Source organism: Monodelphis domestica, chromosome 8 (genome assembly GCF_027887165.1).
Source record: "Monodelphis domestica isolate mMonDom1 chromosome 8, mMonDom1.pri, whole genome shotgun sequence".
Lineage (NCBI taxonomy): Eukaryota > Metazoa > Chordata > Mammalia > Didelphimorphia > Didelphidae > Monodelphis > Monodelphis domestica.
In genome coordinates, this window is record NC_077234.1 from 102,155,718 (window position 1) to 102,178,464 (window position 22,747).

The window sequence follows — 22,747 nt, forward strand, 5'->3', positions numbered from 1 at the left end:
CACTCCACACATGAATCATGTTATACATTTTGGGTATTTGAAAGACAAATAAAATAAGGTACCAATTTTCAAAGAGATTCTTTTGTACTATAAAAGGTTGGCATGAAAATTAAAAGAAAAGTACAACATAAATTAAAATAGAATATAGTAAATATAATCCATCTTTCAATAAAAAAGAAAATATCACTTCAGATTTAGGGAGCAGAAAAAAAGACTTTCTCATGCAGTTAGCATTTTAACTTTTTCTTTGAAGAATGAAGGGGATTTAAAAAAAATAGTAAAAGGATTGTGTTATGTGAAGCATCTGACTGAGATCAGTCCCCTTGTAGTTTAGGTAATAGGATGAAGTGAGATTCTCCTAGTTTCACCATTAGTTAACAAAAGGAAATTTACCCACAACAAGGGAAAGATATTTAATTAGGATAAGCTGTGAGACTATCATATGTTTATTCAAATAAGTCTGAGTTCCCTACCTCTGAATTGCTCATAATGTTCTATCTTATCAGTCAGCCATCAGAGAATAGCTCCAATTCCTTTTAGATTTTTGACTCAAGTGATGAAGAGTTGTTGTCAATAGGCCAAGCCTTTAGACTCCCCTATGTGAATTAATTCTTAAAAATGGTTTACATATGTTAACTTGGAAATAACACAGAACTATTAAATAGTCAAAAAAGCCAAGTCTTTAATCAGAATAGGGATAAGTCCAATATTTGGCCCTTTACTCAGCATCCGGTGCCACAAACTTTTCAGGACTGGACCCTGGACTCTGGGGATATTATCCCTTGGAGTGCCACAATGCTAGATGACAACTCCAGGGAACAAAAGAATTTGGGGAACCTAGATACCATTTGGGGAGTCCAGGGGCAGGGAAAGATGATTGACACCACTATAGCTATAAAGAAAATGGGAGTGTTCAAACTATACCAGCAGTTCTCAACCTCTCAATTTGTAGCAATGAGAATACATAATGCATATCAGGTATTTACATTCCGATTCATAACTATAGCAAAATTACAGTCTTGAAGTAGCCACCAACATAATATTTTGGTTTGGGGTCACTGCAACATGAGGACCTGAATTGCAGGGTCATGGCATTAGAAAGGTTGAGAACCACTGAAAAACAGACAGGATACAATCAAGCTTGGGAAAGGAATCATAGCTAGTGGCAAGGGTGTAAGAGAAGGGCTGCTTAAAATGGATATTAAAGGATGGTTCCTGCCCAGGTGTGGATCTTCTTGGGAAAGGTTCTAATAAAACAAAGAAGCTCCTTAGCATATGCTTAGTATCACCCAAATAGGATTGTCATGCCCCTGCGGGTTTCCCACTCAGTCTGAAACTGCTAGCCTGGGATTCCCTTCAGGGTAGATTACCAGGGGAAAAGGGAACAAGTATAAGCTTTGGGGTCTTGTGAAGATTGGATTTAGCTATCTCCTGACTGTAACAATGAAGATACTTAGTCTAACAAAAACAGGAATATCTACACCCATACATAAGGATTAATTATTTCGGAGGATAGCCTTCAACAGACATGTGCAGAAATAGCTGGCATACCCCTGAACTGTCCTAAGTCAAGCTGAAGCTACCATTGGTACAGATGAGATGTAGGAAAGTGATGTAAAACCGTCTATATATTTGGTGTCACTAGCTCTCTTTAGCCTCTTTCCCTGGAGAGGTGGCTCTGGCTGGTCACTTTCTGTGAGCAGACCTGGGGGCCAGTTCAATCTTGGAACTTGAGCTTGGAGGAGCTCCCTCAGACAGCTTCCATGAGATGGTCAAGTGGTGAGTGATAAGACTGACTCCCTTTTCACTTGGCTCTCAGGAGAGGCCCCCTTGGCCAAGGCCTTAAACTCCTGCCTGGCTCAGCCTGAGACGGAGCAATTTAAATTAAATCTTTTCCTCTCTCTCTCTTTCTTAATTTCTTTCCTCTTTTTAATTAAAATCACCATAAATTTCCAGCTGACATGGGTATTTTATTTGGGATATCTCCTGGTGACCAATAAATAATTTAGTTAGGTCACAACCCTAAAAATATCTTTAATAGTCTCCAACCTATAAACAAGCCAGAAACTTGGGGTTCCTCAGACCTCACTAGGCCACAAGTTTGGGATTCCTAGATTCCATGTCGACAAATGCTTAGGGGAAAAATGCTGATCACAAATTGAGGGTAACTCTTGTAGATACACTTTTTATTTAGACATTATTTTTATTTGGTCAATTTCACACATTATTCATTGGATACAAAAATGATTTTCCTTTTCCTCTCTCTCCTCCCATCACCTCTCCCATAGCTGAGGCGCGATTCTACTGGTTATCATATGTGTCCTTGATCTGAACCCATTTCCATGTTGTTGGTATTTGCACAAATATGTTCATTTAGGGTCTGTATTCCCACTCATATCCCCTTTTCCCCTGTAGTCAAGCAGTTTCCTTTCCTCGGTGTTTTTGCTCCCACAGTTTGTCCTTTGCTTGTGGATAGTGTTTTTTCTCATAGATCCCTGCAAATTGTTCACGGACATTGCATTGACACTAATGGAGAAGTCCATTACGTTCAATTGTACCACAGTGTATCAGTCTCTGTGTATAATGTTCTCTCGCTCTGCTACTTTCGCTCTGCATAACTTCCTGGAGTTTGTTTCAGTTCCCATGGAATTCCTCCACTTTATTATTCCTTTGAGCACAATAGTATTCCATCACCAACATATACCATAATTTGTTCAGCCATTCCCCAATTGAAGGGCATCCCCTCATTTTTCAGTTTTTTGCCACCACAAAGAGTGCAACTATGAATATTCTTGTACAAGTCTTTTTCCTTATTATCTCTTTAGGGTACAAACCCATCAGTGCTATGGCTGGGTCAAAAGGTAGGCACTCTTTTATCACCCTTTGGGCATAGTTCCAAATTGCCCTCCAGAATGGTTGGATCAATTCACAACTCCACCAGCAATGAATTAATGTACCGACTTTGCCACATCCCCTCCAACATTCATTACTTTACTCTGCTGTCATGTTAGCCAATCTGCTAGGTGTGAGGTGATACCTCAGAGTTGTTTTGATTATCATCTCTCTAATTTTAAGAGATTTAGAACACTTTTCCATGTGCTTATTAATAGTTTTGATTTCTTTGGCTGAAAACTGCCTGATCATGTCCCTTGCCCATTTATCAATTGGAGAATAGCTTGATTTTTTGTACAATTGATTGAGCTCTTTGTACACTTGAGTAATTAGCCCTTTGTCAGAGTTTTTTTGTTATGCAGATTTTTTTCCCAATTTGTTGCTTCCCTTCTGATTTTAGTTACATTGGTTTTGTTTGTATAAAAACTTTAATTTGATGTAGACAAAATTATTTATTTTACATTTTGTGACTCTTTCTAAGTCTTTCTTGGTTTTAAAATCTTTCCCTTCCCAAAGGTCTGACATGTATAATATTCTTATTGTTTTCTTCTTTATGTTCAAGTCGTTCACCCACTCTGAGTTGATTTTGGTATAGGGTGTTAGATGTTAATCCAGACTAATCTCTCCTGTCTTACACTGTCTTACAATTTTCCAGGCAGTTTTTATAAAATAGTGGATTTTTGTCCCAAAAGCTGGGGTATTTGGGTTAGTCATGGACTGTCTTGCTGAGATCATTTACCCCAAGTCTATTCCACTGATCCTCATTTCTGTCTCTTAGCCAGTACCAAATTGTTTTGATGACCACTGCTTTATAGTATAGTTTGAGACCTGGGACTTCAAGATTGCCTTCCTTTGTATTTTTTTTCCATGATTTCCCTGGATATGCTTGATCTTTTGTTCTTCCAGATGAACTTTGTTATGTATTTTTCTAATTCAGGAAAAACTTTTTTTGGAAGTTCAATGTGTATGACACTAAATAGATAAGTTTGGGTAGGATGGTCATTTTTATTATATTAGCTCTTCCTACCCATGTGCAGTTAATGTTTTTTCCAATTGCTCAAATGTAGTTTTAGATGTGTGGAAAGTGTTTCGTAGTTGTGTTCATATAGTTCCTATGTTTGTCTTGGTAGATAGATTCCTAAGTATTTTATATTGTCTAGGGTGATTTTGAATGGGATTTTTCTTTCTAATTCCTGTTGCTGAGATGTGTTGGAGATAAATAGAAATGCTGATGACTTTTGTGGGTTTATTTTGTATCCTGCAACTTTGCTAAAGTTGTTGATTATTTCCACTAGCTTTTTTGTTGATTCTCTAGGATTCTTTAAGTAGACCATTATGTCTTCCTCAAAGAATGATAGCTTGGTCTCCTCAATGCAAATTTTAGTAAGCTCAATTTCTTTTTCTTCTCTAATTGCTACTGCTAGAGTTTCTAGTACAGTATTGAATAATAGAGGTGATAAGGGGCATCCTTGTTTCACTCCTGATCTTATTGGGAATGCATCTAGTATATCCCCATTGCAGATGATGTTGGCTGATGGTTTTAGATAGATACTGTTTATTATTTTTAGGAAAGACCCTTTTATTCCTATACTTTCTAGTGTTTTCAATAGGAATGGGTGTTGTATTTTGTCAAAGGCTTTTTTGGCGTCTATTGAGATAATCATGTGAATTTTGTTGGTTTGTTTGTTGATATGGTCAATTATGTGGACGGTTTTCCTGATATTGAACCATCCTTGCATTTCTGGTATAAATCCCACATGATCATAGTGAATAATCTTCCTAATCACTTGCTTGAGTCTTTTTGCTAGTATCCTGTTTAATATTTTTGCATCTCTGTTCATTTAGGAGATTGGTCTGTAGTTTTATTCCTCCATTTTGGCCTGCCTGGCTTTGGGAACAGTACCACATTTGTGTCGTAAAATTAATTTGGTAGAACTCTGTGACATGGAAATCACTTTAAGACTGATATATATATTAATTTAAGGTCGCCAAGGAATTCAGCTATGTAATTCCTAAATGAACACTCAAATCAGCCGCTAGCCTTTTATAGAGTTTAATTACAAACCGGAGGAAGAAAGGAATTAGAGAGAGAGAGAAAGAGAGAGAGAGAGAGAGAGAGAGAGAGAGAGAGAGAGAGAGAGAGAGAGAGAGAGAGAGAGAGAGAGAGAGAGAGAGAGAAAAGGGGAGAGAAGGGAATAGGGCTTAAATACCCCCTCTGTTTAGGCTGGGCCAAAAGGCCCAAGCCCTTAGATAGCTGGGGCAAAGAAAAGAGATCAGTCCCTATTACTCACGTGACCAAAATGGAGAAACAGTCTCAAAGGCCCCCACCTTCAGCTTCCTTCAGAGCAAGCTTCTCAGAGTACACTCCAACCACTCAGACAAACTCCTCAACCACCACCCTGAGTCTTCAGACCCCTCTATCTTTAAGGAAACCATCCAAGTTCCCTCCCCTCAGTTCTCACATCTACCAATCACTGTCCATCAATTTCCCTGTGCCAATGGAGGCTCTAGCTTAACCCAGGACCGCCCAGAGGTCTCTGGCTTTGCACATGTCTGTTGAAGGTCATATTTTCAAATAATTAAATTTTTGATCCTTTGCTACAGCCCTTCCTAAATCCTGTTAACCTGAGTAGGGTAGAGATTGGAATAATTAAATTTTGATCTATGCTGCAGCCCTTCCTAAATCCTGTTAGGACTGAGTAGGGTGGAGATTGATTCCAAGTATCTCCATTGTATCAATTCTAAAATCAATCATGACTCAAAGAAATTCCTGTTCTATGCTTAAGCATAAGTCAAAGTCCTTTCCATTGTTCAGCAAAAGGTTTCTGTCCTAAAGTACTCTTAAGAAGGGAATGAGGAGGAACCTCCCATGCCAATGGGGTTCACATTCCAATAGACTATCAGTAAGAAATTTTCCAAGTATGAAATTTCCCAATGGTGAAATTTCCAACATTTATAAGTCTAAGGAATTTTAAGGTTTACAACTCCCTCTTTGCTTATTGTGTCAAATAGTTTGTAAAGTTTTGGGATCGGGTGTTCTCTGAATGTTTGATAGAATTCACTGGTGAATCCATCAGGCCCTGGGGATTTTTTCTTAGGGAGTTCTTTGATGGCCTGTTCAATTTCTTTTTCTGATATGGGATTATTTAAGAATGCTATTTCTTCTTCTGTTAATCTAGGCAATTTATATTTTTGTAAATATTCATCCATATCATCTATATTGGCATATTTATTGTCATATAATTGGGCAAAATAGTTTTTAATGATTGCTTTAATTTCCTATTCATTGGAGTTCTCCCTTTCCATCCCTGATACTGTTCATTTGATTTTCTTCTTTCCTTTTTTTATTAGATTTACCATTAATTTGTCTATTTTGTTTGTTTTTTCAAAATACTAGCTTCTAGTCTTATTTATTTGTTCAATAGTTCTATTACTTTCAATTTTATTAATTTCTCCCTTAATTTTTGGGATCTCTAATTTGGTTTTATTCTGGGGGTTTTTAATTTGTTCACTTTCAAGTTTTTTGATTTGCGTGTCCAATTCATTGACCTCTGAGCTCCCTAATTTGTTAATATATGAACTCAAGGATATAAATTTTCCCCTGAGTACTGCTTTGGCTACATCTCATAGAGTTTGAAAGGATGTCTCATCCTTGTCATTTTCTTCAATGAAATTATTGTTTCTACGATTTGTTCTCTGACTAGTCAATTTTGGAGAATCATATTATTTAATTTACAATTAATTTTGATTTGGCTCTCTATGTACCCTTACTGATCATTATTTTTATTGCCTTATGATCTGAAAAGGTTGCATTTATTATTTTTCCTTTTCTTCAGTTATATGCCATGTTTTTATGACCTAGTATATGGTCAATCTTTGTGAATGTACCATGTGCTGCTGACAAGATGGTGTATTCCTTTTTGTCCCTATTTATTTTACTCCATATGTCTATTAACTCTAATTTTTCTAAGATTTCATTCACTTCTTTTACCTCTTTCTTATTTATTTTTTGATTTGATTTATCTAAATTTGATAGTGGTAGGTTCATATCTCCCACTAGTATAGTTTTACTATCTATTTCCTCCTTCAATTCTACTACTTTCTCCATTAGAAATTTGGGTGCTATACCATTTGGTGCATACATATTGATTAGCGATATTTCCTCATTATCCACACTCCCTTTTATCAGGATGTATTTACCTTCCCTATCCCTTTTAATCAGGTCTATTTTTACTTTGGCTTTGTCAGATATCATTATTGCAACTCATTCCTTCTTTCTGTCAGTTGAGGCCCACTAGGTCTTGCTTCATTGTTTATTTCTGACCTGTGAGTACCTACTCACCTTATGTGTGTTTCTTGTACACAACATATGGTAGGATTCTGGATTCTAATCTGCTCTCCTATTCGTCTAAATTTTATGGGTGAGTTCATCCCATTCATGTTCCAAGTTATGATTGTCACTTTTGAATTTCCTAGCATTTTGATATCCTCTCCTAGTTCTGACCTTTCTTCTTTTGCAATATCCTTTTAAACCAGTGGTTTACTTTTAGTCAATCCCCCTATTCCCCTCCCTTAATATGCTTCCCTTTCTGGCCCCTCTGTTTTTGTTCCCTTCTTGTTTTTTTTAAGGGTTAGTTAAGTTCCCTCCCCCCATCTCCTTCCTCCCTTTTTTTGATCTCCCTTTCCCCCTACCCCCCTTAGTTTCCCCTTATCCCTTACCCTGTAGGATAAGACAGACTTCAAGATCCCAATGGATCTATATGCTCTTTCCTCTCAGAGTTGATTTCACTGAGAGTAATATTCGAGTATTATCTATTAGCACTCTCTTCTTCTCTCTCTTAGAAGAGTATTCTTCCTGTCCTCTTCTCTTGTGTATCTTTGTGTGACAAAGATTATTCTAATTATTTTATTTCTTCAAGTATTGCTCAGTAACATCATTGATTCCTCCTCATCCCTTTTTTTGCATATCATTTTATAGCCTTTAATGCCCCAATCTTTTCCTATGAATGATTCTTCTACTTATTATAATAATGAAAACATTTTTGAGAGTTACAAATAACATTTCCCCCAAATATTAATATATATAATTTGATCTAATTGTAACCCTTAAAGAAGAGAGTTTGAACAAAAAAAATATTTTTCTCCTTTTCCCTCTCTTTCTTATTTACTTTTTCATGTTTCTCTTGAACTTTGTGTTTGGATATCAAACGTTCCACTTAGTTCTGGTCTTTTCCTTACAAATACTTGGAAATCTATTTTTTTTTTGAATGCCCATACTTTCCTCTGAAAGTATATAGTCAATTTTGATGGATAGGTGATTCTTGGTTGAAGACCCAGTTCTCTTGCCTTTCTGAATATCATTTCCAGGCCTTGGCATCCTTTAGTGTGGAAGCTTCCAGGTCTTGTGTGATCCTGATTGGTGTTCCTTTGTAAATGAATTGTTTCTTGTTGGCTTCTTGTAGTATTTTCTCCTTAGCTTGAAAGCTTTTGAATTTGGCAATTACATTTCTGGGAGTTGTTTTTGGGGGGTTTAGTGTAAAGGGTGTTCTATGAACTCTTTCAGTGTCTATTTTGCCTCCTTGTTCAATAACTTCAGGCCAGTTTTCTTGGATGATCTCTTGTAGTATGCTGTCAAGGTTTCTGTTTATTTCTGGCTTTTCAGGTAAACCAATGATTCTCAGATTGTCTCTCCTTCCTCTGTTTTCCTGATCTATCACCTTGTCAGTTAGATATTTTATGTTTTCTTATATTTTGTCTGTCTTTTGACTTTGCTTTATTAATTCTCGCTGTTTTGTAACATCATTGGTTTCTAGTTGCTCAATTCTGGTCCTTAAGACCTAGTTTTATGCTTTAATCTTTTGATATTCAGCTATAATTTCTTCATTTTAAAAATCCATTTCCCATTTCTCTTTCCAGAAGGCTTCCATCTTTTTGATAAGTTCCATTTGAGATTCTTCCAGGGCTTGTGGACAATTTCTGGTTTTTTTTTTTTTTTTGTTTCTTTGATTTTAGATTTTTCCTTTGTTTGAGTTTCATCCAGTATTTCCTCTCTAGCCTTGGTTTTTCCTCCATAAGAATTCTCAAGGGTTATAGCTTTCTTTTTTTCTTTTGGAAAGATTTTGAGGCTCCTGTGTGTAATTAGCCATTTTCCTGGATGTTTTCCTTTCCCTCTTTAGTCAGAAATCTGAGTCAGCAGGGCAGGTTTTCTGTGTATAGGGTAAAGGAGCAAGGATTTTGCCTGTGGCAGGCTCTCAAATCTCCACAGTTCTTTGTCTCTCTTCTTGGTGCTAACTTCCCAGGGGAGCTTGGGGTCTGAGCTCTCCTGCCCCCCTGGGTCTCCAGTCTAGCTTCTTTCAGGGGTGATTCTCCAGTGGTCCTTATCATCTCCTAAGAACCTAGAAGTTTCCCTTACTTGCTCTAGAAGTTCTCCTCACTCACTCCCTGGTTCTGGTGGGCATGCCGACTCCAGGCACCTAAGCTCTGTGCTCCCTCGCATGCTGGGGTTTTCCACCTAGCTGCTTTCAGGGGTGGGTCTCCTGCTTTCCTAGTCAGCTCCCAAGGACTGAGAACTATCCCTTGCTCACTCCAGGGGTTCCCCCTTGCTCCCTCATCTTGGCGTGCACTGGCTCTGGCTCTGGCTCTGTAGGTGGGGGTGGGGGAGGGTGGACCGGCTCACATTTGGGTGGAAGCCCTTTCTTCCTCTTATAGACTGGAAAAGCCCCAATCCCACACACCTTCAACTCTGCACCCTACTGTACAGTTCCTCCACTCCTCTGAAAATGATTCTTAAGGTCTTTTGGGGTAGTCATTGTCAGTGTGTGCTGGGGAGAGGAAGTGACCCACATTTAGACTGCCTCCATGCTTACCTGGAAGTCTGTAGATACTCTTCACAAAGCAGGAGGTGAGCATTTTTAGAAGAGAGAATGGCATGAAAAATGTCATGAAGAAAATAAAAAATAAAGTATATCAGAGATGTGAGTGAGGGGTCATTTGATTTTACATTGAAAAGTCACGGTCATAACAATTTTACCCATTTTTATTTTTTAAATAATAGTTAGTTCTCTCAGATAACATTCAAAAATAGTTAAAGATATAAGGAATCTCGAATTTGGGGTATAAAAGAAGAGAATTTCATTCAGGATTCAAACTAATTCAAAGATGATTTGATGCAGGGTCAAGACCACATATAAATCAAAGTTAGATAATATTAATTATTAAATTAGTAGCTCTTCTATGGAAACTTAAACTCCAGGAAGATTTTTATGGGTTTTCTGTCAAATTTATTTGAATTACTGATAGGGAGAAACTTGGAGAGAATATGTATCATGATGCTTTTATGGATATTGTCAGAGGTATTTTTTACTTGGCTGAGTTTTCATTTCACAATTTAGGAAAGAAAAGGTCTTAATGATAATAAAAGTTGGGATTTTATCTGAGGATTTTCATTTGCCCATTCCCTAGGACATAACCCATTGATTAATTATTTTTTATCTTAACTATTCATTGTGTGTATTTTGTACATATTTGAGAAAATGAGGCAACAAAGTGTAAAAATCAGTGCTACAAGACCAGTAATAAAATAAAATAAAATAAATTAATAATAATAACATAGCACCTAGCATCTTCCAATCACTTTTCTAAATGCTTCAAAAACATAATCTCATTCTATCTTAATAGAAAATCTTGGTGCATTAGATGCTATTATTTCCCAAATTTTATAGCTGAGGAAACTGAGACAAATGAAAGTTGTGTTTTACCCCAAATCACACAACTAAATGTCTGAAATCAGATTACAACTCCGATCTTCTGATCCTAATGCCTGCACTCTTTCTAATGTGCCATCTACTTGTTTGTTTCTTTTAAGTGATTTTAGCACTCACAACCTATTTTGTTCTCATGACACACTTATAAAAGAGATGGAAATAGACTTACTCTTAAAAGACTACCAGGTAGTATATGACAAGAGTACCTAGTTTTTTAAACTTTTTTCTTATCCCAGAGGATTGGAAAGTTAATGAGGAAGTATGGTATAATGGATAGGGGATAGGGAGCTTGCATTAGAGCTAGAAAAAAAAACAAAGACAAACAAACCTCAAACACAGCTCTTTTGTCTTTAAGTTCAGTTCTTATTTGATCATATAACATTATCTATAATCTGAAGTCATTAATAGAGACAGGGTAGGATACATCATTACCTTCAGTTTTTATTTTTAAAGAAATCTGTGGAGGAGGTACTCTTGTTTGAAGGTCAACAATAGCAACAGATTGGAGGGCTCCAGATCAAAGAGGAACAGAATTAGGACCATAAGTCCCTTATATCAGGTGAGATTTGTCAATATTAAAAAAGTTATGAAAATTTAAGAAGACATCAATAAAATGCTTGGATTTAATGAAATCAATTTTGGAAATTATGTAAAGGAAATAGTTGAGGGCTTTAGTCCAGAGAACTTTTACTCAAATAGGAGTGGGGGGCCACTAAACTGACATGAAAAACCTGTAGGATGCATATTGACTTAGAAAATCATATATTAAAATTATAGATGTTGCACTATATTTTTAGTTTGTTAAACATTTCTCCATTACATTTCAGTTGCTCCAGTTTTTGGTTTACTCGGAAATGTTGCTTGTTCCAATGCTACCAGTGGACTTCATGGTTCACATTTTTGCCTTGAAATAAAAAAAAAAAGTCCCAGATGAATTTTAAAAAAGTAATCTTACATTAGTTCTTTGTGTAAATGAGCCCAAGTCATAATAATTAAAATTAATATTTGAATTGACATAGCATAGATGATATTATTCATCTCTTCATTTCTAGATTTTTATTACCTTAAAACCAAAAATCCAAGCCAGACACATTGTAGCAGGTTTGTTCATTCATATTTATTTATAAAGTAAATAATTCTTGCTCTTTTTTTTAAATACTCATTCTATATAGATAAGGGAAAATATGAGCCTTACTAGAGCAGCAAACAGTATTTATTGTTGAAAAGGCATTGGAAATAAATTGTTTTAAAGTTTTTCATTAAAAGTTAAGGTTGTTTGTTATTTCTCTGTCTCTGTCTCTGTCTTTATCTTTGTCTCTCTCTTCATTTTCACGTGTTTTGTATAATCCTCTATTTTTATATAACAATAATAAAAGTAAATATTGATGATTGTGTATTATTTGGCTCCTTGATCTATTTTCCTGATACAAAGGCGATAAGTGGTATCATATTACTACAATTGCATTACTTAAATAAATATCTGAATATACAGTGCATCTGCTTCTTATTAGCTATATTATTTCATTGTAGGAACCTGTAAAAAAAATGAAGTACCGTGGCTTTATAATTAGAGATATTTTTGAGATTTGCCATAGGAAGAATTATCAATAGATGAAACCTCCCTTCTTTACCTGGGTTTTCATTTTCATTCTGTTCTGATAGTTTAAATGTTTTTACTGAGATGGAGCCTGCAATTCTCTAGCAATAGTTTACCCCCTTAGTGAGATTTGGCCTTTTGTTTAGTCACATAACTCAGTTCACCTAAGCAATAATTCTTCTTCATCATTCAATAGCTCTATTCTTCAAAAAAGAAAAAAGCTAACTTGCCTGTCTCCTTTCTTCCATTTGTAAACTCATGATTCATGCTAGAAAACAATTTCAAATTGAAACTGCCACTGAGACTTACAAATGTCATTTGTCATGCCTTTGTAATTGTTTGTCTATCTGCAATAAACCAAACTTTAAGTTTCAAATATATGGCAAATAATTCCTTAATATAAAGGAAATAAGCTTCATCAGCTCTCCCCTTGTAGCAACTATTCCTATGAAGTTTCAATCTAAAAAGAGACACAATTTTAGTTTTAGTTTTTTTTTTTTGGCCATGGTTTTAGTTTGCCATCACATTCTGTTGTGTTGCATAGTGCTAACTTTGTTGAATATTTTGATTCATTCATTTAAAATCAGATATGAAGCACCTTCTATGTATTGGACATTATGATGTTGTAGATCCTCAGAAGACAAAGGACAAAAATCAAACAGTTCCTTCCTTCAAGGGGCTTCCATTCTTCATTTAGTTAAAATAGCCACAGTTTGTGTAAGAACTCATAGTCAAAAAGAAAACATCTTATTAAATATAAATAGGCAAAGACCTTTCATAAAGCTGTTGTCAGAATTTTCAAATAACCTTTCCATTTTTTTTTCGGTCTAGTTGAATGAAATTAAGAGCTACCATCCACAGAAGAAGCAAATAGTAAAAAAAAAAAAAAAGATGTTTTGAGCCAATATATTTGCATGTTTGTCAAATAGGATGCAGAAAATCTTTCTCATTCTCTAGCACAAGTTTTGGGGAAAAGTTAATAATAGATATAAAAATAATAAAAGAGTAAAATAGATTTGGTTAAATCATTCTGGACTTGTTCTTAATAGCTCAAAAGGGAAAAAATAGGATCAGTTTCACAGTTAAAGAGATGGGTCTACTAGTTCAATCTAGAGTAGAAATTGTTAACAATTTTAAAATAATATATAGATTACTTTATATGAATTTTAGATTTTCTCCCCTGATTAGTCTTTAAAATCCTAGCAATCAGGAATGTGTACATTTCTACTGAATGATTAAGTGTTGAGGAGGATGGCCTATGACAGACATGTACCAGCAAGTGACACATAAGAAACAACTGGCAGATCCCCCTGGGCTGTCCTAAGTCAAGCTTAAGCTATGATTGGTACATGTGAGACACAGGAAGTGATGTAAAGAATATTCTATATTTTTCATGAAACTTCCTCTCTCTGGGCTCTCTCACGGAGATGTGGCTCTCTCTCTCGTTCGTGTGACTGGTGACAGCATGCTTGGTGTCTTGGTGGTTGGTGTTTGAGGCTTGCTGGTGAGGTGACTGGGAGAAGCTCTGTAGTGTGGGTTAGGTGACGCATCTTCCCTGAGCATCCTTGGTGAGGTGACTGATTCCTCCTTTCCTCCTTTACTTGACCTCCAACTCCTATCCAGCTTGCCAGAGAAGTACAATTTCCCTTTCCTCTCTCTCTTCTTCTTAATTTCTTCCTTCTATTGTAATTAAAACCACCATAAAAGTCCCAAATTGACTTGAGTAATTTATTGGGATTGAATTAATCCCTGGCGACCACTAGTATAATATATTCAGTCAATAACCCCTAATTTTACCCCTTACATTTATGAAGTTGGGACTTTCCCATTACTACAAATCGTTAAGCAAAGATTTTTGTACTGATGGAGGTAGCATAGAAGGAGATCACTTGGAAATTAAACTTTGTGACCTTTGAAGTAATTTTCCAGCCTAAAGATTTGTTCAGATGTTATTGTCTACAGAATTGCTACTAAAATGTTAACTCTTCTTTACATTCTTGTTTCCTGTCTTTTTTTTCTATTTTGGCTTTTAAAAAATTAATTTCATTAATCACTCTATAATGTATATAATATAATGAAATGCATATATAATTTTGAAAAATCCTGTGAATAAGCATATGAATGTGCTAATTATTTATCTTTAACTGTCATAGAATTTAAACTGATCATGCAGTCAGAAGAGCTTATTTCTAGTTGCCAATCTGCCATTATCTAGTTTTATTACCAGAACAACCCTATTTACCCCTCCAAGACTCTGTTTCCTTATCTAAAAAAAAATTAGAATACTTGTCCTATAATCTATGATCCTAGGATTTGGATTCTTATCACTTTTTGGCTTGAAATAAACATTCTATCAAAAACTTCAGATGATAAAAAAGAGTCATTCCCTAAATCTGAATTAATAGGGAAAATGATAAAGGAAAAAATATGGGTACCCACAAAAAGTGGGACAGAGACTTCAAATTAATTTCTCCTCTTTAGGATGATCAGTGATCTAAAGCTTTGAGAGGCCAGCTGCAGAGTGACAGCATGAGTGCAAGTTAGAGACAGTATGAGTCCTAATAAAAAGGAGTTTTGATCTGTGTGGCAGTTAGAAGTTGAGTGGGTAAACAGAGGTAGTAACTAACCAAAAAGAGGATTTTTTTAGAAAAGATCAATGGGAAAGTTAGTATAACAATCAGCAAGCTACTACACAGAGAGAAGTTCTATAGGAGTTCAAAGGCAGACAGATAGCAGAGGTCTTTGACATTAACAAGATCCAACAAATGAAAAGGAACACTTTAAGTAAGTTAGAACTACCTGAAAGAAGTTAGGAGCAACAGCTGAGAGAGAGAAAAGCTTTTTAAAGAACCAGGCAGTCTGATGGGGCTCATGTAAAAGCTTCCTTTTTTTTAAATACATGAATACTGATGGAGTGCTAATATAAAAGGAAGTTGGCTTCCCTATGAGACACATAAAAATTCTGGAGAAATCATGAGATATGTATGTGTGGTGGTACAGAGGAGGCATCCTCAGAAGTATCACCTCCTAATGTCCTGATCATTCATGTAATGGCTCCTGGAGACTCACTAATTTAAGGGAGTTGACTATGAGCCCTTTTATCCCCCTCCCCCTAAATTATTTACAATTTTATCTAATTTACCCTTTTTAATCTCAAGAGCAATGCCACAAGCATCTTCCCAAAAAGAGAGTGAGGCTTTTATTATTCCTCACTCTAAAACTGTATCATAGCTGAATTTCTTTTATCCTCAAAGGAGCTGAAAACATGTCAATAAACATTTCAAGTCATAGAATATTTATTAAATGCTTATGATGAGCAGATTTTGCCAGGTATTGAGATCTACACTTTTGATAAGACGATCTTAGCTCTGGTACAGTTTATCATCTGGTAAGGGATTTACAAATAATAATGTTTTAACACAGCAACAAATCACATTCCTTTTGTTCCTTTGGAGATGGTATTTATGAATTTCTAAGGCTTCAAACATTTCCATGACTTGGTGTCCAACCTTCTGCTATTGTCTTCCTGAATTTACAGAAAGTCTGTGTGCTGCCAAGTGTGTCAACTTGGAGTACTTCACACTGTTGCCCCAAACTAGCCTCATATTTGTGTTTGTGTATATGTGCAATATGTATAAGAATTGGGCTCACTAATTAAATGAATTTTTCTAATTTCATTTTAAAACACCAGATAGCAGGACTTTTGTGAGGACATAAATAAAAGTCATACAAGATAAGCAGATGCAGGCGAGTGCAATATGATCAGCTGAAGGCTGCATGCACTGTGTCACAGCTTCATTGCAGTAGTGAAGTATTTATGGAATTTGGGGGGGTCTGAAACTATACTTTTATTGGTTTAGGGAACTCAACAAGAGAACTTCCTTGATCACCAAAGATGAGTGACTCATGATTTATGGATTCAAGCATCAGTTAAGACATTGTAGCTAGTTTGGGTCAGAGGGATGGTTAAATCTATATTTTCCTGACTTTGAGACTTTTTTAATTCACTGCTTATATTAAAGAAATGTTTTAAAAAGTATATTTATGAGTGTGTATTCATACATTCATATATACATTTTTGCTCTTTAAAAAATTTTAAAAACCCTCAACTTCTGTCAGAATTAATATTAAATATTGGTTCCAAGGCAGAGAAGAGTGTTAAGGTCTAGGCAGTGGGGGTTAAGTGACTTGCCCAAGGGCATGTAGCTAGGAAGTGTTTACTCTCAGTTTTGAACTCAGGACCTCCCATTTCCAGTCTTGGATCTTTATCCACTGTGTCACCTAGTTGCCCATCATAAAATACATTTTCATTGTAAAATAGCATAGGCATATTATGCTTATCATGCATAACATAGTCTCTGATACAAAGATACTCATTATTTAATGCACATTTGATGTGAAGAGAAGAACATTAAAAGAAGGTCCTTTTGTCAGTGTGAGCCATGAGAGGAACTCATCTCAATACTCTATGACAGGAACTAGCAAGTGTATTTCTAGATTGCTCAAGTATGTAGAAGTACCACAATGCCTGGTATACATTAGGTGCTTAATAAATGTTTGCTGACTTTTTTTTAACCCTTAGCTTATTTCTTAGAGTCAATTAGTAGTTATCAATTCTAAGGCAGAAGAGTGGTAAGGGCTAGGCAAATGGGTATTTTTCAACTTTTCCAGATTCACAAATTTGGAAGTATCTGTGCCCAAATTTGAACCTAAGTCCTCTGGAATCCAGTTCTACCAAGCTATCCATGCTTGCTCACTTGACTGACTCATCACATCATTCTGGTAACAAAGAAAAAAAATAAGCATAATTATAAGCATTTCTTTAAACATTATAAACATTTTGCCAAAGTTTAGAATCCCCTTTTCCCACATAAATATAGAAATTACCCAGCTTGCTTGTCAGTTCAACCAGTATCATGAATATTGGGTGAAATTCATTTTTTTGTCTTAAATTTTTATATGTCTCATTTTTTTCCAGTTGTCTGCCTCATTTAGCTTTCTCTTGAAGAAAAAGTATTTTTTTTCTCTTTGTATCCCCAGTGCCTAGTATAGTGTATCCCACATAGTAAATGCTTAACAAACACTTGATCCCAATTCATTAACTCATCCATTAGGACTGCACACCTCACTCCATATAATTTTACTCATTTTTTGCCAATTTTTTTGCCAACCATTTGGCAAAATTTAACATAATCTCATCTCTCTCTCTCTCTCTCTCTCTCTCTCTCTCTCTCTCTCTCTCTATATATATATATATATATATATATATATATATATAAGTCAACAGAACTAAATACTTACAATTCTGAAACCTTTTACAGAGAGGACATGCCAATAAGGTCATAAAGACATTGGAAATCCTTTCTAGCATCTTGGCTTTAGGACAATTTGCCACCTCTATTTTTAGAAACCACTTAACTTTGATTTTTATGTTTGGAATTGATGGAACTCCCAGAGAAGAATGTAAACTAGTCTACAAAAGAAAACAAAAAAGAATAAATACTTATTCATAGATACCAACCCACGTAACAGAATGATAAAGGAAACACATAAAGAAAAACTATATATAGATATAACTAAAGATTAGCAATATCATTCATATAACTAGAATTTTCATATAGACGTATTTAATCTACTTGACAGGAACAAAAGGGAAGATGAGGTTGAGGTGTGTCATTCTAACATATGCAAAACGATGAAAAGAATATACAATAATTTTTACAAAACTAATTGCATTTTTACTATAGGTGGGGTGACCTGAAAGTGCCAAGAGACAAGCCAGAAATGGAAGAAATGAAAAAGAAAGGGAAATCTTCAATGAAAATGTTCCACAGGACTGTTTAATTCTAGATTAGGCAGAAAGTCTCAAGTATAGGACTAACTAGTGACTAGTGTCTCTTGAAATCTCAGAATGCTATAGGATATAATGGCACATATTCATTCATCATTAGATAACTGAAGTTAATATTGGTCTAAAATTGGTACAAGTTCAGTCATGACCCAAACATCCAACTAATATCATCACCTTGGCTTCTTAGGGTGTCCTAACAGTCAGTGGAATCATTCACAAATTCCTAGACATTTGGATTGAGTATAATAGCAGTATAACATATAATAGCCAAAAGAAATGTTAAAGGTCTAGATTATAGATGTGATTTCATTTTTTTCCAAGAGAGTAAAATGAAAAACAAAGAAGTTGTCAGTTCTCCAAAGAAATCTGTTACCTTAAAAACTACATTTCCCATGAGCCCACTGGCTTCCTGTTGTTATGTACTTCCTGTTGACAGAGGATATTAGGCATTGGGGTTGCTGGTCCTGGTTTCTTTACTTCCTATTGGTGACTGTGGTGGTAAGCGGGGATTTTGAACAGACTGATCAGCCATGGGCATGTGTTTTTTTTTTTTTAATTTTGTTGTCTTTTTATTCCTTTATTTCTAATAACCAATAATAAATCTCTTAAAATGTTTTTGTTATTGCACATTAATTTTATTTTTTACAAAAGTTAGAGAGTTAATTAAATTCAGAGTTCAGACTAGAATCAAGTTCATCTGACATCTAGCCTATTGCTATTGTTGATATTTTATGTCCCATCAAATATCAAGTTCTGTTTTAATCATTAAGAGTAAAAATAGTTCCTTTTTAAAAACTGTAGTCTTAGAGCATAATACGATACCTAAGAAGTAGTAGACATTTTCACAAATGGTTGTTGATTGATTGTTTATTATGCATTTACCCAGGTAATGCTATCTCTTGATAAGGGCAAAGAATAGAATCAATATTATCAATGCTTCTGGATGAGAAGGGGTTGCTTGACTGATCTGTAGATCATCTAATCATTCCTGGGTCTCCCTCATTCAAAACCTTCTTCTCTGCCTGCAAATCTGAAACATATGTTGTTTACTCATTAGAATGTAAGCTCTTGAGAGTAAAGATTTTCTCATTTTTGAATATGTATCTTCTATAATATTTAATGCCATACCTAACACATAGTAAATATTTAATAAATTGGTTTTTAAAATTCATTAATGTACAAATCAACTATATCTATGTTATAAGATTAAGTTCTAGGCAGAAAGCAATTTCAATTTAGTAAGAGGTAGTTATATTTTTAATTGTAATCATTTTTTCAGATTACATGCTGATACAATTTTTAATAATCACTTTCTGACATTTTGCAATCCATACTTTCTCCCTTTCTTTCCAAGATGGCAAGTGATTTGATATGGATTATGCTTCAATCTGCAATGACTCTGTCTGTTCCTTCTATGAGAGGAATATCCTTTTTTTGTTATGAGTTCCTTGGAGTTGTTCTCGGTCCTTACATAGCTGAATATAGTTAAGTCATTTGCAGTTTGATCAAGAGGGGAGGTTATCTTATACCTGGAACAATTTTTATTTTTCATACAAAGAATAAGGACTTGAGGTTGTCCATAAATAGTTGTCAGGTCAAGGAAAAGGAACTCTAACCAGGAGTGAAAATTGTACTTTGAAGGAACAAAGCTATTGTGAATGCAGAGGACTTGGGACAAAAGAAGAATGAAAGGAAGTAGGGTATACCAAAATCATTTACTCTATATATCAATGATAATAGAAATTAAATTTGAATACATATAAGTTACTACAGGTGTAACATAAGTTTCAATCTCTTGAGATCTGGAAAAGAACAAGAAAATAAGCTGATTGTTGTCCTTTGCAGTCAAAGAGGTCCAAAATGCCATTGCTATGTTGTGTGTTTCTGACTGATCAGAACAACACAAGTTCAGAATCCTCTATCACAGATCAGACACAAAGAGCTCTTATAAACATCTGGGTTGGAGATATACTAAATTTGTTCAACTCACATTTCTTTTGCTTTACTGTAATTCTACTTTGCTCAAAGAGCACAGTGCCTTTCTTGATGGGCACACCATCCTGGATGGTCCAGTGCTAATGCCTCTCATGTCTAACACTCAATACTAAAGTTCTTCATGGAGATCTTGAGAGTGTCCTTGTATTGCTTCTTCTGACCACTATGTGAGCACTAGCCTTCAAGTTCCCTCTCAAAAAGTATTTGCTTTTTTTAAAAATTAAAAAGATACTTTTGACATTCTAACAATGTGACCAGTCCAGTGGAGTTACCCTCTCTATAATACAGTCTGAACGATGAACACTTCCACTTAAGAAAGGACCTCAGTGGTTGGTACTTGATCTTTCCAGGTGATCTTTAGAATCTTTCCAAGACAATTCAGATGTAAGCAATTCAATTTCTTGGCATAGTGCTGGTAAATTGTCCAGGTTTCACAGGCATATAGCAATGAGGTCAGCACAATATCACTATATACCTTCAATTTTGTGGGCACACTAATACCTCTTCTCTGCTATGCTTTCCTTTATAGTCTCATGGAACACTCGTGGAACATCTACAAATGTGTATATCAATATCATCATCATTATCTATGTGTATATCACTAGAAAGTATACTGACTGCCCAAGTAAATGAACTTATCCAGAGCATTCAACATTTCTCCATTTGCTATAACCACTATCCACATATGGATGGTATGGTGCTGGCTGGTAGAGAACCTCTATTTTCTTGGTGTTAATTATCTGGTTAAAATGAGCACAAGCAGCAAAGAATTAAAAGATGCTGCATTGCAACTCAGTATTGAAGACTATATTCAGTGCATAATCATTTGCAATCACAAAGTCATGCAGCAATTATACATCCATTCTAAAAGTATAAATGAAATTTGGCTAAAATAAAAAAGATGAATACTTAAACTATTGCTTATAATTGTATGAAAGAGAGAGAAAGGAAGCAAGAGGAGGAGGAGGGAGGGAGGAAAGAAGGAAGGAAGGAAGGAAGGAAGGAAAGAAGGAAGGAAGGAAGGAAGGAAGGAAGGAAGGAAGAAGGAAGGAAGGAAGGAAAGAAGGAAGGAAGGAAGGAAGGAAAGGAAGACATGTTTCATAGATTTATGTTCATAAAAAGATGATATCACAATTTTATGGAATGAAGACTTTAATAATAAATCAGATAACAATAAATATATGAATACTTAGAAATATTGTGAATAAGCCACATGAATCATTTATTAAACAAGGCCCAATTAGACTAAAATACTGCCTCAATTAGTAAATGAGGGATGCATATTTTCAATGGCATCTCACCAAAGCTTATACTCAAAATTATTATAAATGGGGTTGAATGAAATACTGTTCCTCAGATTTAATACTAGTCTCAATTGAAAACCAAAGGCATGATAAATGGGCAAGAACTGAGCTAGTAGAAGGTGTGAGGTGGGAGTACACCTTGACATGTTTAACTGCTCCAAGAGAGGTGTGAAAAAGTGATTTAAAAATGACTGATTAATCCTCATTTTGAGACTCAGTTGTGAAGTATTTCAAGTTCCATCAAAAGCAGAAAAGCAATATAATGAAAAATAGTTGACATTAAAAATATGGTCAAGACATAAGAAAGAGAGTTTCAGCTTTAGAAATAACTAAGTTAATGCATCTGGGAAAAATAATTGAAAAAATCATTTTTTGAGAGAGAGGAAAAAATTCCAAAACATAAAGAACAAAGTGACTTAGTACTTAGAGAGGACAGCAAATTAGATATATGATTGATATGTGATATGGCAGAAAGAAAACGAACTAATTTGATTTGGGACTACACAACCAGGGAATCATATTATAAAGCAAGATGTTGATACTTCCTTTGTATAGCTCTGCAATGAGTTCACATCTAGAATATTAATATCACAATTAAATATCTCATTTTCCTAGGAGATAGACACAGTAGAGGGAATGTTAAAGGGAAATAAACAAAATGAGAGGATCTAGTATGGCAGTTTATTTGAAAAAGAAAAAAACAACAACAAATTAATTTCTAGTATTAGATGAGAAAGACATAAAGGGGAGAAAGGGCAAGAAAATGATATAGAAATATTTTAAGGGGCTACAACAGCTAATCATAAGTGTTTATTAAAGGAAACTATTTGGCACTATGGATAGTTAATGTTATGCTTATATCTCTTCCTAATAGAGGAGTAGAGCCAGGGGAATTTTATTCCAAAAAGTATAGGGCAGGAATTTTGATTCAGGCATATATGTGTGTGTGTATGTGTGTGTGTGTGTGTGTGTGTGTATGTATGTATGTATGTATGTCAATATGACTACCAAAGAACTTGAGGTGAGTGAGAATCAGTCTCTATTACCATAGGCAAGAGAAAGTGGTCCTTCTGCTCAGCAGGCCTTGTTAAAAAGTGGCTGAAAATTAGATCAACCAAATGATTCATCCATGTCCAATTCTTCTTATGAATCCAGACATGACCATAGAAAAACCCTATAATCTGTGTGTCCACAAACAATCTCTGAAATAAGTGTATTTTAACTGTCCTAACTGTAGGTGACCAGAATATTTAAAAAATCTATTTCTTTAGCCAAATGATAATTTAACAATATTAGCTGAGTATTAAAATGAAATGAGGGGAAAGAAAGAAGAAGCAAAGAAATT